Source organism: Chaetodon trifascialis, chromosome 3 (assembly GCF_039877785.1).
Source record: "Chaetodon trifascialis isolate fChaTrf1 chromosome 3, fChaTrf1.hap1, whole genome shotgun sequence".
Lineage (NCBI taxonomy): Eukaryota > Metazoa > Chordata > Actinopteri > Chaetodontiformes > Chaetodontidae > Chaetodon > Chaetodon trifascialis.
Window position 1 is genome coordinate 25400077 of NC_092058.1, and position 16263 is coordinate 25416339.

The 16263-nt window shown below is 45.3% G+C and overlaps 1 protein-coding gene across 1 annotated transcript in view; it reads left to right on the forward strand.

Annotated features, from left to right (window-relative positions):
* Positions 1-220: 220 nt before the first annotated feature.
* tafa4b (TAFA chemokine like family member 4b) overlaps positions 221-16263 on the forward strand; it is a 38657-nt gene continuing 22614 nt past the window's right edge. The window contains exons 1-2 of the mRNA XM_070959961.1: positions 221-723; positions 15869-16029. The gene's annotated coding sequence lies outside the window, so the exon portion shown is untranslated. The remainder of the gene's footprint in view (positions 724-15868; positions 16030-16263) is intronic.

Below are 16263 nucleotides of genomic sequence, written 5' to 3' on the forward strand. Positions count from 1 at the left end.
CTCTTTGCAGCCCAAGGATGGCTCGCATGTACCCCATCTCTCCTTGAACATACAGGCGGAGAATTGTCGCCCCCCGTCCACCTCAACAGTCCAGGCTACTTGTAAACTACATGACATCAGTGAGGAAGAGGGGGTGTACTTGGGAGCTGGTGAACTGGGCGGGCGCTGTTGCACGTGTTCTGAATGGGGAAGACGGGCTCGCATCGCATTTCTCATGTCCAATCGATCCCTGCTCGGGAGGAGCGACGGGAGCGCAACTATCACTCCTGCATCACTATACCATCACTCTCATCAGCATCTCTCCGGCGAGTATAACGCCTTTGTGTGACAGTCGCGCGCAGGGGGATGAACTTGTGTGGAGTGTTGGCCAAAAACATGAGCCCGATGTCTCTTTGGGGGGATTACGTACTTTTCATGAGTTTCTCCTCAGTGTGGTTTTGAGATGGGACGCGGCGAGATCATGGCAGGTTGGATCTCATCGCGCTGCTTTCTTACCCGGCTCCGGAGGGCTGGTACTCTGGCGTGGCAATAGCCCTCCTCACCTCTGCTTCAGTGCGTGTGTGCGCGGGCTCCGGGAGCTGGACAGGAGGCTCAAAAGGATTGCCCCGTTCAGTGGAAAAACAAAATCAGTGGAGTTGAAGCAGAAAGTGGCAAGGCGCTCTACTACCTCTCCTGGATCCTTTACAATTCCCTGTGATCATGCCATCGAGTTTATAGATTTGGGTAAGGTGCTGTTTTTTAAAAATTCAGATTCAATTAGTATAGATTCACATTTTAATTCCCTGTGTCTTTTCGTGGCGCGCGGTCAATAGGCTAATGAAACGAGGATGGGGTCAGAGGGGGACTTTGGCTGTAGAGATGTGGAACATTTTTTTTTCCATGAGCAGCAGGGAGAGAAGGGGTGGTGACTGGCTGACTGACTCACTAAATGACTGGCGAGCTGAAAGCAACTTTGATGTTCTTGGCTCAGAGCGCAGCGAACACATTTTTTTTTTTTTTTTTTCTGAGGAACGATTTGTTAAAACAGCAGGATTTCCGTCGAAAACCTCCTCCTCTCCCTCTCGGTGCGTGATGGCCATGCGTAAAAATGGAACAGATGATGAACCGATTCAAACGGCTGCCAGCTCCGCTGGCCGCGTGTAGCGCATGCTGCCGGTGAGAGCAGGGGATGCTGAGGTGAGGTTGATGCAGTGTTTCGTCGCGCTGAGGTTAAATAAGCGATCGGACGGAGCTCGGCGCTGCTTAGTACCTATTGAGTGATCTTCGGGGCTGATCCGCTGACCGGGCTCTTTTCATGTGCCTTTCTAATCGCTTTGCATGGATCGTGATCGAATGAGAATACAGAGGGAGCGCGCGGAGCTCAGACATATGGGAAAGAAATGAGGAGCCGCTGGGTTCTCCGGGCAGATTGCGCACGGAGGCAGGGAGCTGTGTTGCAGAACCTACTCTACTGGGCGCGCACGCACACACTCAGCACGCACTCTCTCTCTTGCTCTCTTGCGCACACACAAACTGAGAGGGGAAAATTACTTGGTGCATGTTAATGGGCGCAGTAATGAGACCCAGCCCCTATCGTGTTGTAATTGTTAGTCATCCTTGTCTCCACCCCTCCCTCTCCCGCTCCCTCCTTCCCAACCCTCTCCCTTTGCTTATATCTCTCGCTGTCCCGCTGCTCAGGTCTGCAATTTGTACTGTATTGAAAGAGTGTAATTATTTCCCCATTGTTTTTAGCGCGCGGCACTGGCATTCCACAGAAAGTGGTGTCATTAGTGTGACAGGGCGGACAGGAGAGGAGAGGGGGGGCTGGTGGAGAGGATCGGTCCAGGGACTTAATTCTCATTGACAGTCACATTAACACAGGAGCAGCACTCTTAATCCTGGGGAGATTACTCTCTCCAACCTGACCCCCTGTCACCCAGCAGTCCTCCACACACACACACACACACACACACACACACACACACACACACACACACACACACACACACACACACACACACACACACACACACACACACACCTGTATGAGGGTGGCACTCTGACGTCTAGCTGTGCTGCTTTCTCTGCCTGCAGTGAATGACTTCTCTGTCTTTGTCACCCTTTTCCATCTCCTCACACCCTCCCTCCCTTCCTCTGCACTTTTGGCTGATACACACACACACACACACACACACACACACACACACACACACACACACACACACACACACACACACACACACACACACACACACACACACACACACTTAGCAATTACTTCCCTCTCCAGGCACACTCTCATCTGGACCTGCCTCTTTGCCCCCCCTACCCTCCTCCCATAGTGGCTCCCAGCAGTGGGACAGCTGGCATCCTCAGAGGGCCGTTCGGCTCTGCATGTCTCAACATCAGCCTCCTATCTACTTACCCCACAGAGGGCTGTTCAGGATGACTGGCTGGGAATGAGGGGGAATGAATTGTGTGCATTTGTGATTGTGCATGAGGACACAGCCAAGCAGAGGCGACGGACGGCATCGAGGAGAAGGGAGAGCAAGGGAGGCGAGAGAAATGAGCTGGAGAAACAGAAAGAAATATTTGTGAGAGATGAGGCAAGGGAAGGAGATAGTGTGTGTGTGTGTGTGTGTGTGTGTGTGTGTGTGTGTGTGTGTGTGTGTGTGTGTGTGTGTGTGTGTGTGTGAAATGGAGAGACAGCCTATATGTGAAATGACCTGCGTATGTCTGTGTGTAAGTAACCGGAGGAACTCTGCACAATGAAATCTTGTGAATCTGTGTGTGCTTGTTCATGTGTGACGGAGAGAAAGCACTGTAAGATGATGATGATGATGGTGTGTGTGTGTGTGTGTGTGTGTGTGTGTGTGTGTGTGTGTGTGTGTGTGTGTGTGTATGTGTGTGTGTGTTAAAGGCGTTCTGGGTGATGTGCTAGATGAATAAGCAGGGATCAAGCATGTAGGACTGTTGAGGTGACAGCAGCAGGACAGATTGGAGATCACCTCCACACTCACACACACACACACACACACACACACACACACACACACACACACACACACACACACACACACACACACACACACACTGGCATTAACAGATTGACTGTGATGAATGGATACTTCCTGACTGAGAAGAGGAGGAGAAGAGAAAAGAGAAGAGAGGAGAGGCGTTCTTTCATGTCGTGGGCAGAAAGATGGAGAGAGGCCCCTCATTTGTAAATGACAGCGTCCTGGACAGCTTTTCGTCTTGGGCAGTTTCTGGGTGTATTGAGTCAGAGAACATGAATAGATGTCACGCAGAAGCAGTGGACAATAACGCCTTCACTCATCCTCATGAAATCAAGTTCCGGGAAAATACACCCGGGGACTGATGTCACTCCTCAAACAGGAGATCCATGACCCTAATGGAGGACAGAAAGATATTAAATCAATGAGCATGTGTGTGGCATGTATTCCTTTCTTGTCTAACCACAAAACCACAGCTGGACAGAGGTTGTGACCTGTGGTTAAAAAAAGGCACAAAGTTCAGATGTTGCAGACAGATCGGAGTGATAACATGATACCTCATTAACAGTGTGCCTTGGCTCAGACTAGGTCTGCAGAGTTTAGGCCTTCATGGATAAAATTGGTGCTCACTTACCACAAGGAATGATTATTAAAAAAATCCCATTGGATCAAAGTGAAGCTCTGTCCTCCTCTCTCTGCAGCTAACACACTCACACACATCCTCTCTCCTGCTGTGTGTATTGCAGTCTTTAACTGAGTTTGCTAACACAGGATGAGGTAGTTTCATCTATATTGTGCAAGAAAAAGAAACTAAATGTTTGATTTTAATGACTTCTGGTGAAGTACTCCAGCTAACTGAACATCTATTTATTTAGTCCATTTTGATCTCAATTGACTTAATTTTCCTAGTCTTAACAGCTCTAATTGAGGACCATTTTAAAGAGCGAAAGGAGTTCACACTATTGTATTACATTTAGAGCTAGACCAACATATCAGTCCGATATATCAGTCACTATCATGTTATTGCAGCTGTGCATGCACACTAATGTTCCATTATTATTCTGAATATGACAACACTCTTATTACACAAATTTGATATGTGTCATGTGAACAACATGTTCTGGTTGAATTCTCTGATTAGGCCTCACTCTGAATGGAGCATTTTTGTGTAAGACATGTGGAGTATGCTGATAATACTCAGTCTTTAGGAGCATCTGGAATATGCGTCTCAGCTGGGATTAGCCAACAGTTTGCAAGGCTGGAATACAGATGCAGGCACAAATAGAATATAAGAAATATATAAAAACCCACATATCTGGCTAGAAGGAATAACACACCTACTTTTAAACATTATAAAAGACTTGACACACACAGCGGGTTTTTGGATGTGCACAAATATTGCTGCCCTGACCTTTTCCAGAAGGTGGCAGAACGAATGAAAGAAGGAGGCTGTGTTCGTTAACCGGAGTATGCATGGCTGCATGTAAATGGGAATATTTCTGGAAGAGTCATTTTTATTAGCCATGTAAGCAGCTCAGTAGGAATATTGTCTTTTTTGGAATCAGGGTAAAAAAATGTTATATTTTGTACACATAAACGTCATCACTGTCTTTAAAACTGTAAAATGTTTTGCTTAATATATATATTCTTCACAATTCTTGAAAACAATATACAAATATAGATATAAAGGATCAAGATTGATTGTTTCCATTAAAAGAATATTCCTATTGTCCACATATCATTATCAGATATCGCCTTGGATCGATCTATCTGAAGACATTTGACATATAATCATCGTCATCTGATCATAGTTTACACACGTCGCTGGACATGCCAATACAAATGACTAAAAGCACAGTTGATCCATTCCTTGAAGCGTCCTGTTAGCAAAGGTGTGGGAGATTCTAATGTTGGGCTTCACTCTCACACAGCGATCATTTTGCAAAAGCACGTACCAACTGCTCCGAACAGTGGAGGTCCCATGTTGGAGCTCCACAGCTGTGTGTTCCTTGTCTTCCATTCTCCCCCCTGTCAGTCAATCAGTGACAGCAAGGCCTCGGTCTCCTGTGTGGTGCCATCACACCTCCAGATTCTTTCCAATTCCATCTAACAGGCCCTGCTTTGACTGACAGCTCACACTACCAACATGGCCTCCCCCCTATCCGACCCAGAGAAGACAGTCAAAGGCACAGCAGTCACATCTAACCTTACTGGGCTTATTGCTTGAAGACTGTTGACATATTGTGGGCTAGTGGATTATTGTGCTTCATGTGCCAAGTGCTTTTAAAGAGTCAGTCATGTCCCGTTGAGGGATTATTTTGTAAACATCTGCCTGGAATTTTGGAGTAATTAATTTATGGTTAATTTCAGTCATTTGCAATTGGGGAAGAGTTTTGAGGACGCGGTAACCGTTTTGCAAAACTGAAAATAACATCACTTCACAGGTCTCAAGGTGATTTCTCCACAGCTCCAACTCACTTTGACCATGACAAATCTCCCGAAGTGATAGTAATGATTGTAATTGAACAGGCACAGTTCCTTCCCACAGCGCTCTATCTATCACCTTGGATGCAATCTGCTACTTCCACTCTTGTGTGGGTGTGTGTCCGTCTGTGTGTGTCCCTGCGTGAGGCAGTGCGTCCCCGTTCGCTCCCCTCTGGCAGCTGGCAGATGTGCTGGTAACCGTGAGCGACACTGCGAGTGTGTGGGAGCGTTAGTGTGTTTGTGGGATTATGAAAAGCTCCCAGCGTGCTCGGCAGTGTGGGTCTACTGTGAAGCCGCAGTGAGGAAACAGTTTCGGTGGTGGCGGAGCCTCGGGCGGTCATCGCAGCAGCCCTCAAACAACAACGTGTGTGTGTGTGTGTGTGTGTGTGTGTGGGGGGGGGGGGGGGGGGGGTAACCCTGTGGAGTGCAGAGCATGACGATGGAGGTGGCGGAAGGATGGGGAAGAGATAGAACACAATAGAGAGAGAAGAGGGAAGCCAGGGCCCGATGTGGGTTTTCGCTGAAAGCAGATTTGGATGTGTGAGGGAAAGGCTTCAACAGAGAGCAGCATGAGTAGTCAGGACTGGGGGGAAATCTGTCAGAGGTGAGTGTGTAAGTGTGTATGCCTGTGTCCATGTGCACAGTTTATGCGTGTGTGTGTGCTGGAGGTGATGGCTTTGTAATGAAAACAGCAGGCAGCCAGTGGTTGAGGGTCCCTCTTGGTGGCTGACTGATGTCAGTAGCTAGTGGACAATAACCTCCCTGAGGGATGGTTGCTCAGATGAGGGTGAATCATTATTTTCTGGGGGTTTCTGTGTTTGTGTGTGTGTGTGTGTGTGTGTGTGTGTGTGTGTGTGTGTGTGTGTGTGTGCGTGCGCGCATGTCTGTAGAGCCAACTCACCTTTGCTGTTACAGCTGTAAATCATGCAGGAAGTGGATTTAGGACTGAAAGCATAGTCTATCCACAATCAAATAGCTGAGAATTGATGGTTTGCCATCAAGCAACATCTTTCAGTTGGATTTCATGTAGCTGAAGGTGGATTACAACATGCACATGTTTTCTTGTCTTAATGTGCAGATAAGAATCTGTTCACATAGTCACATTATGAGAGACTCAGCTCCACTTTGGGAACAAAAAGCTGACCCACATGAGGAAACTTTGGGTAAATTTTGGGTTAAAGGTGGAGTAAGCAAGTCTTTATATATTTAAGATATTTAAACTCAACAGCCAAACAAATGCAGCCCTCCCTTCACTACTCCTTCACAATGTCTGACCACCACATTCATGGATGTGCATTCCCAATGCAGTGACACTAAGAACTGGGCTGGCTTACCGACAGAGAAATATGGTGGAATCAAGAGTGTCTGCTGCATGAGGGTATGTCAGCCTCCATAAGTAACGCCACACAGGCAAAGATGTGCAATTTCAAGGGAAAGAATGTGAGGTCTGCTGCAGCAAGTAAACTATTTCTATACCAAATTGGTGAGGTAATAGCTCCACCATCATGGTGTAGCTCTGTTTGTCATGGCTGAGGACCTGAAAGAGGGAGAGTTGCAGGCAGAGGCAGAGGTCAGAGTTCCCATGTTATTGATTGGCTGGAATAAGGTTTTGTGGCTCAGCCCAAGCCACTTTGCTTGTTTCTCTTTTACAGAGCTGGGGCTGTGCATGAACACCAGATACACAGAACAGACAGCTAACAGACCGTGAGGTGATTTGCTGAATTTGGCTAAAAGTGTACTGGATTAGAATGGCTGACAGCACCTTTAAGGCTCGCTTTTTTGGGTAACTTTAGGGTTAGACATGCAGTGGTTATGGTTAAGCTTTGGGTAAGTCTCCAGGGAATGAAATAAAAGTCACTGCAACATCCTCCCAAATAAATAAAGAACAAACCAGAATTGTGTGCGTGCTGAGAATATGCATCTAAGAATGAGAGCGTTGGCATGAAAATGTTTTTGTGTCACTTTCTGATATCCGTGTATGATCCTTGTATGAAATTGCTTTGTAAGCTTGTACAAGAATGTGTGCCTGTGTGTGTGTGTGTGTGTGTGTGTGTGTGTGTGTGTGTGTGTGTGTGTGTGTGTGTGTGTGTTAGAGAGAGAGGGTTAGAGGCCCTACTTGTCTCAGGGGAGCAGAGTGATATGGTGTCATGCTCCAGAGACCCACAGACAAATTAATTCACTTATTGACACTGCTGACACGTCTCAGTGACTTTGTAAAATGAACAATTGATCAGGCTTCCTCTCTCTCCCTGCTCTCTGCCGTTGTCTCTCTCTCTCTCTCTCTCTCTCTCTCTTTCTCACACACACACTCTATGTTCCTGACCCCACTCTCTCCTTCCCTGCCTTCCTCTCTATCATTTCCCACTCCGATCACTCTCCAACTCCTTCATCTGTAGGTTTGTTCCTTTGCTTCATCTCACTCTTTTCCCTTTTTTCTACTTGTATCAAGCTCTCGCTTTCCTATGGCTTGCCAGTTGACAGGCGTTGCACGTACGGTAATTAATATAATTACACACAAGCTGGTCATTACCAGCAGAGGGGACTGATATAATCAAGACGTCGGTTTGTCTGCGTATATGAGTTTCTGTGCGTGTATGGATGTGCAGAGATAGCAAAAGAGAGAGTGTGTGTGTGTCTGTGGGTGTGTGTGTGAGAGAAGGAGAGGTGAGAGCAGCTTCTTCATCTGTGAGCCCATTGATTTAAAGCTGTTGTGTGAAAGTGCCATGAGGCCGAGAGTTGAGCTTTGCTGAGCTTTTGGCCGCCGCTTCTCCCTTGGCCAGAGGAGTAGCTACAACTAGAGCCGAGACCGAGACCAGAAAATCAAAGCAGGCTCCACATCAAGGTTGTTTATTTTCCATTAATCATAATTTGGGCACAAAGCACAATGAATGGCCTCTGCTCTCCGGAGACTCACTGTCAGGCCTCGGCCTGCTTTTGTTTGGCTCCAGGCCGCCATTCGATACCGGCATCCACAGAGGAAGGGTCCGTCCACGCACACACACACACACACACACACACACACACACACACACACACACACACACACACACACACACACACACACACACACACACACACACACACACAAACTTTGTTCTTGTCTGTTTCTTTTCTTTGTGCAGAAAGAAGCAAGGATCAGTGATTGTGTGAGTGGAAATTGCAAGAGCAGGTTGTGCTGTGTCCCTCCTGCCCTGCTGTGGTTCACTTTCTCCACTATACCTTTTGATCTCTGTGCAGGCTGGGAAGGAAAACCTGGGGACAGTATGAGAACGGGTGGGAAGAATAGAAGCTTGCAATGAAAGTAAGCTAAGTAAAATAAAGACAGAAAGGAAAAAATTAGACCCCATTACAGCAAGAGCATCCTTCTGGAAAATGCTCAATTTTGCATTATTGTCCTCATAAATAATCACACTCCCCGTCCTAAGAAAGTCTGGTATTACTATTTAGGAAATGGTAACAAACGGTGCAGATAGGATGTGAGAAGCAATTTTACATTTGCATTTGTGCAGTACAATGTGAGTAAAATGTGTTAAATGTGTGTGCGCGCAAGTGCTTGCATGCACATATAAAATCACTGTAGCGGGGAAACTTAGCAGTGGACCTCGCAGGGAGGAAGGCAGATCAGGAGCAGAGACAGAGAGCTTACTGAGCGAGCAGAACAGTACATAAAGATAGCGCTTCACCATTCTAGATCACAGTGTTTACTTTGTTTCATCACAAAAGCGAGCTGCAGCCAGCAAGGATAAAAGAGGAGTAACAACGGGAGAAAGGCATCAATATTGCAGATACCTAGTTTGTCTCGAATGGAGAGGGGAGGCAAACCTGCCAAAATGTGTGTGGGTGTGCGCAGCCATCTGAAAGTGTCTCCTTTGCTTTCTACCTTTCCATCCATCTTCCAGTGCTGAGGGACACTGACTTTTAATGGCCTTTTATTGCTTTATTAGAGTGCGGCGGATTTACGGCCTGGCCCCTGCCTCTGTCTGTCAGCGGCTCTGAGGAGGGTTGCTCTGATCTATGTTGGCCCGTGCTGGCTGTCTGGGTTTTAAACGACAGACTTGTAAAGAGGGAACCAGGGACTGGGCCGTGCCTGCAGACTTGTTGTGTTAGCGAGCTAATGTTTATTAGCCTGTTAGTGTCTGCGCTTTTTTCCTTCTCCATAAAACCAGTAACAGCCTACACATGCCTCTGTTCTGCCTCTGCTTTAGTGGGAGAGGTTGTTAAAAGACTTTAATAAGACTTGCTAGCAATGTGTGAATGTGACAGGTACATCCAGCAAAGGCCGACTGAAACAAACGCTCCTGTTCATTCTGTCTAAACTGCGTGAGAGGAGTGATCTGTATAGGTGTGCCTGGAAATGTGTGTATCAGTGTGTTTGGCACTCCATAGCTTGGATATATAAGTGAAGTGTGAGTGTGTGTGTAAGTGGAGCATGACTGTTTTTTTATGTGTGTACCTGCTGGAGAGGTGGGTCCAGAGTCCCTGCTTCGACACATGACACACACACGGTGGGATCATTTCTGACTTTTATCCATGAAAGTGGGGGAGGGGAAAGAGAAAGAGTGAGAGATGAAGTAAGGAGAACACAAACACATACACAAACACACATATATTTCATGGTCACCGGATCCTGAGACGATAGCTTGTGCAACAAGGTGGGATTTGGACTTAAGTGCAGGCCGATCAATTGAGCTGTAATGGTACCTTAGTGCCCTGGCCATTCTCTGAACTCTGCAGTCAATACCAGAGCCAGGTAATGGTCCTGAATTCAGGCTTTCACTCACAACTTTCTCCCCACCTGACCGTTTCACCAAACAGAGGATCCTCCACTTTATTGCTTGTTGGTTTATTGGAGGAAACAATAGAGTGGAGGAGGTGTGGTGGTACGGATGGATGGCAGTAAACAGGTGCAACGGTATTATGTGTCCCTCAGATGACGTCTGACCTTTTCCTTCAGAAAAAACCTACAAGAATCACATTATACAATGAAATAAATGTACAACTGCTGTGAACCTTAAAGAGGAACACAGCAGATTTTTTCACACAGTAAGGGGACCTACATGCAGATTCCTCATAAGACAATACCTAAATATTTGTTCATGTGTATATTTATGGCATGTACTGTATAACGCGACCAAACTACCATGAGCAAATTATTGTAGAGTGTTAGAAGTATTAGTAGTGTGTGAGTAATAAGAGGTATTAGTATTATGACATATGACGGCAGCAGGAGCATGGCCACAAACAAGGGCCTAAGTCAAAGTCAGAGTCATTTATGAGCGCATATACAGTGTGTATATATATACAGAGTGCATACTATACATTTCACAACTCCCATATCATTTCTTTAAACAGTCTGATTCCACATGCATGTAGAAGTGTGAAAGTTGGGTTTGTGTGTGAATCTGTCGTATGTCTGACTCACATGCAACAGGATTTCTTCTTCACCTCCACTGCTCTAATGCTATAGTAAAACTTATCTGAACCTATTCCACAGTCACACACACACGGTGTCACACACAAACATGCCCGCTGATCTGTTCATTTATAAGAAAATGTAAAAAAGAAAAAAAATGGTGGGATACGATTAGGACTTGCATTTGGGGGGCACTGATTTTGTGTGTAGTTGGCAGGAAACAGTGGGAGAGGACAAAGCAGAGATGCTCATCTGCACACTGATAAAGTGAGGAGCTGGGAGAAAAGGGGAGACGTGCACACGTGTATGGAGGCACGGATACTGCAGAGAGCAATAGGGAGAGACATGAGGAGGAACAAACAAGAACCAGGAACATAGCGGGCTATGGCGGCTGACCGTAAGGGAATAGAAAAATGTAAGGGCCTCTGACTTCTGAATACACAGACTTACTGGTGTGTAAATTCAAGTTTGTGCTTGTCTCCGTGTGTGAGACTGTGCTCTTTTGTGTTGGCACACACCCGGCCTGTCTGCCCAGTGACCCAGAGGAAATGGCGAGGAGCAGGATGCTGTAATGGTTTAGAGTAGGAGGCAGACAAATATATAGAAGCAGAACATTACACACCCTAACTGAATGTTAATACTCTGCATATCGGCAGAAATCTGAAACGCTTCACATAAGATTCCATCGGGCTTTGTGCTTTCGCCCGTTTCATTTTCAATATCTCTCCGCCTTAGGGAGATGCACTTTGTTTTACACTGATATGCTTTTTGTCTGCTGTCTGCGTCTGGGCACAGAAAATCAGCATACTGAGATACCGGTGTGATGCCTGTGTGGTCTTCAGTCTTGCCGCCTTTCTATTTTTCACACTGGAGTTTAAGCAAAGCCCACACTGAGAGTTTTGCTTTATTTCATTTTTGTTACTTATTTTATTTATTTCAGTTAACATAAATGATTTAAAATTCCAAATAAACCTGTCAGTATTCAGGGAAGCTATTCTATTCTGTCCTCAAAGCAACATTTAAAGCACCATGGGATATCAAAAGTCAAAACAGACTGAAATATAGTAGCTGCTGTTCATGATCCACTGTTTCTGTCTTATGGTGCAGAGGAAATTTCAAGACACAACTCTGGCTTTGAAGAATTCATTGTAAAGCATTTCTGCTGAAAGTGGATAAAGTCAGTATACAGGGGAAATGAAATTGCAGGTTGACGTGCTGTTTCTTTCTAACTGTGCTCAGGTAGAAGCCTCAGCACATGACCCAGCTGCCAGTGTTACGTTTGTGATATTCAGTTAAAGCTCCCTATTGGTCCATTGAATCTGCCAGCCCATATGTCACAACCACGAAATGAGAGCGTGTGAGAGACACAAAATAAGTAACCAGGACCAAAGGACTGCGGTGTCAATTACGTCCCACAGAAGTGTTGGACGAACAGGACAAGGTGTTTTTGTCCACTCTAAGAGACGCACCAGTAATGGAAGCAGAAAGGCCTCAAAGGAGGCTCACGATGAAGGACAGCAGATTTGAAAGAGTTGATCTTGATGTGAGTATGAATGTGTTCAGTTCATGCTCATGTTCATTTCATCCTGATCATTTTCAGTTTATTTCTTGTTCACAGAAATGAAATGTAGTAAACTTAGAGTTATTATAGCTTTGTACTTTTAATTTGTTTTTATTTCTATTTTGTTTTTAATTCTTGATTTCAATTCATTTTAGTTTCATTTAGTTTCCAGACTGCGTTTGCTTATTTCAGGTGTTTTTTATTGCATAAAGTGTTACATTTTTGTTTAGTTTTCACTTAGATTTAAGAAGTTCAGAATTAGTATTGCAGTGCAAACACAACACTTTGTGAGGGCAGCTGACGCACAGTCACGTAGACGTGCCAGTCTCAGTAAACAAATGCACCAAGGCCTCCTCATGCAAACTGACAATGACTAAAATGAAAGACATTTCCTGTGTGTTTCATTTTATTTTAGTCAGTTAGCAACTACACAGTATCATTTCAGTTACTTTTCTTTCTTTCTTTTTTTTCCCAAAAGTCTGGTTTTTATTTTTATTTCATTTCACTAAAAGGTTTTTTTCACACCTAGTTTTGCCTTTATGTAAAATGTATATTTAGTTAACTAAAGATAAGCTAAGTTTTTGACCTATGCATGTACTAGATCAAAGGTCAAAGGTCATGGGTCTTAAGAAATAGAGCAATTTTCCCCGTAGCTGATGAGAAATCTTGCTGTGGACCAAAGTGATGAATGGATCAACCCACGGTAATGACCAACATCATCATCCTCAGGTGGCCAGTGAGGCAAAATCAGTTCTCATCTGATGATGATCATGTCAAAAAGTCTGAAGCAGACTTTTACAAACACAGAACTCATTCCTGTGTTAGTCATCAAGTCTGATAGGAAGCACTTCAGGAAGTGCAATTAGTCCAGTGAGAAATAACATATCCCTTTAAGAAAGATAAACCAGAGATGTTCACTCAGAGATAATAAGATGAACACTAACCAGGTGACGGTACAAGAACTTCCTGTACACTCTCTGTATAATATCAGTGGCAAACAAACAGCAGAGTGTCAGCCACATCCCCATCATGCAGAGCGTGTCTCACTATTTTATTTTTGATGGGTGACGCACGTTTCCCGATGTGTCAGATAAGGTCACAGATTTTATGTGCGTGTATCATTCGGCGGATTCATGTGCATACGTTTGCGATTGTGCATGCATGCTGGCTGGCGGATGATGCTGTTTGGATGCAGGGCACACGGATGTATTTGTGGCCGGGGTGGGATTGTCTCAGTGCATGTCAATGAGCCCCTGTGTCACTCCTGTGTGATTACTGCGAGAAATGACACAAATCAGCCCTTCAGCCCACAGGGACAGACAGAGAGAGAGCGAGAGAGGAGGTGGAGACGGTGGTACAGGAGGAGGGGTCTTTTCAGAGACGTGATGTTCTCAGATAATCATGTCCGTGCTCTGTTTGTTCACGTGTCTCCTCACAACCGTGATGACCAGCTGAGCCCGCACCGCCCCCAAACACTTCAACATTATGTCCTCACGGAGACTGGACACTTTTTGGTAACATGAATGTGAAAAATTTGCATGTATGAGACTGTGTGTGATTGTGTGTGTGAGATTTTTTTTAACCTATTCATTAGTCATTATAAGGCCATAATCTGTGTCTGACCCAGTAGAGGGGACAACATCGCTTTGACTGATGGGACGTTTTGTCCCTGATGTCCTGACGCGACTGAGCTGCACCTGGAGACCACACATACACACACACAGACACACAGAGACACACACACGGGCACTACTGTGCTCTTTTAATGAGTGTATCAGAGAACAAAGCTGATAAAAATGCATGCCATAACTCTGCCTTTGAAAAGGGAATAAGAAATAGGCTACTGTGCTGCCATGAAGCATGCCTAATCACACTGCACACACAGCACATGCACCTTGTATACTTTCACATACTGTACTGGAATGAGACACACACACACAAATACATGCCACAGTTCGACAAGCTACACACAAACAGAGACAAATGCTAATTTAAACTAAACGCAGTGCATGTCAACGCTTCACTCCACTGTACAGGAAGGCGTTAACACTTGCATTTGCATTCCACTTCCTCTGCAGGAGTGCATACTCAAGAAACACTCAGTATCCACAATCGAACACATCCCCATTTTTTGCAGTGTGTGCATGCATGTAACATTCTACTAACATATTATCCAGTATATGTTTAAACTCTTGTTTTTTTTAAATTTTCCATAGTATTTCCTTTCACCGCCTCTTCATTTTCTGCCCTCCCTATGATCCTTATTCTTTTCCCTCGCCATGATCTTACCTCTTTCCCTCTGACCCACTTCTTGATGTTGTCTTGAATGGTTAATCATCACTGATAAAAGTCACAAACAGCAGCCACTAACTTTGTCTCACTTTCACTGCCCCTGCGAGTTTCTCTCTTATGTAGATATATGCGCTTGCTCTGTTTCTCCTCGATCATGACTCATGCGTGACCGCTGCTATTGGCTTGTTGCCCACCAGGGGGCAGTGGCGCTACGCTGATGGCTCAGCGGAGCTATCAGGCTTGGTTGGAGCTGACACGTTCCCGGGAAGTTCCTGAGCGTAGCAGCAAACTGAGCTGCATATCAATGAGTCGTGATGAATAATGAGGGTTCGAGGAGGGGAGAACATTTTGTTATTAATGTGAATCTGTTGTCTTTCATTTAGATTGTGGAGTTAGTCCCTTTGTCAAAGAGAGGTGTGTTGACACACTTATGGCAGGATGGTAATTTACTGCGTACGCATGTGTGTCTGTGAGTGTGTATAAGTGCACACGCATCAGAAGCTGTCACTCAGCTGTAATTAGGGAGTCTCTCCTGCTGTCCTCCGACACTGTTTGAATTTACCTTGCAAACACTGTGCAAGTGCAAATGTGTCGTGTGTGCACGCTCGTGTGTGTGTGTGCGTGTGTGTAGAACGTCAACTTGTGTTTATGGCTTGTTTGATCATCTGATTTCCTGCCAGTGAATGCTTTAGCTACGAGGCTATTCTGCAGCTTTTTCTTATGTATACCCATTTTGGAATCAATTTAAGCTTTGCTGTTATGCACACTGTTTTATTGTGTCCATCTTTGTGAGTGTGTACATGATGCATGAGGCAGGGGTTGTGTTTTTTTTTGTGTGTGTGCCTGTGCCTGTGTGTGTGTGTGTGTGTGTCAGAGAGAGAGGGAGAGCTGTGTGTGATGTCTAGAGTGGGGATCACATTCAGCCTGGGGGTAGGTGAACCTATTGTAAACAATGGATCTGACGGAATCTAGGCCTTCACATCTCTACCCCTGTGTGTGTGTGTGTGTGTGTGTGTGTGCGCGCGCTTATGTGTAGACCTTCACACAAGGCTATCAGAGGCCACTGAGGAACCCCAGGGCAGGCTGACCTCTCTGACTGAGTGTCTTTGTACCTCCTCTCTTCAGGGGCTTCTTCTGTTTGAGGTGAGGAAGAGGAGAAGCAGGAGGAAGAGGAAGAAGAGGAGGCAGGCTGAGGGGTGAGTGAATGCAGCCATGGCCTGTACACCCCGTCCATAGAGGAGCGACTGAGTGGAAGAGAGATCAAAGAGGACAGAGACGACCAACAGGTGAGACGGCATCCTGAGATAAAACATCAAGTTGTAGATTATTAAGTGATGATTATTTTTGAATCTCTTTTCCAACTAAATGATTCATTGATTTGTCTGTAGAATGCTCACCATAAGATCCCAGAAGAAGAATTTTTGCAGCTCCTCTTTGTCATATATAATCGTTCATGGAATTTCTTATTGTTTCGGACTGTTGGTCGGACAAAATGAGCAATTTAAGACATCACCTTGGGC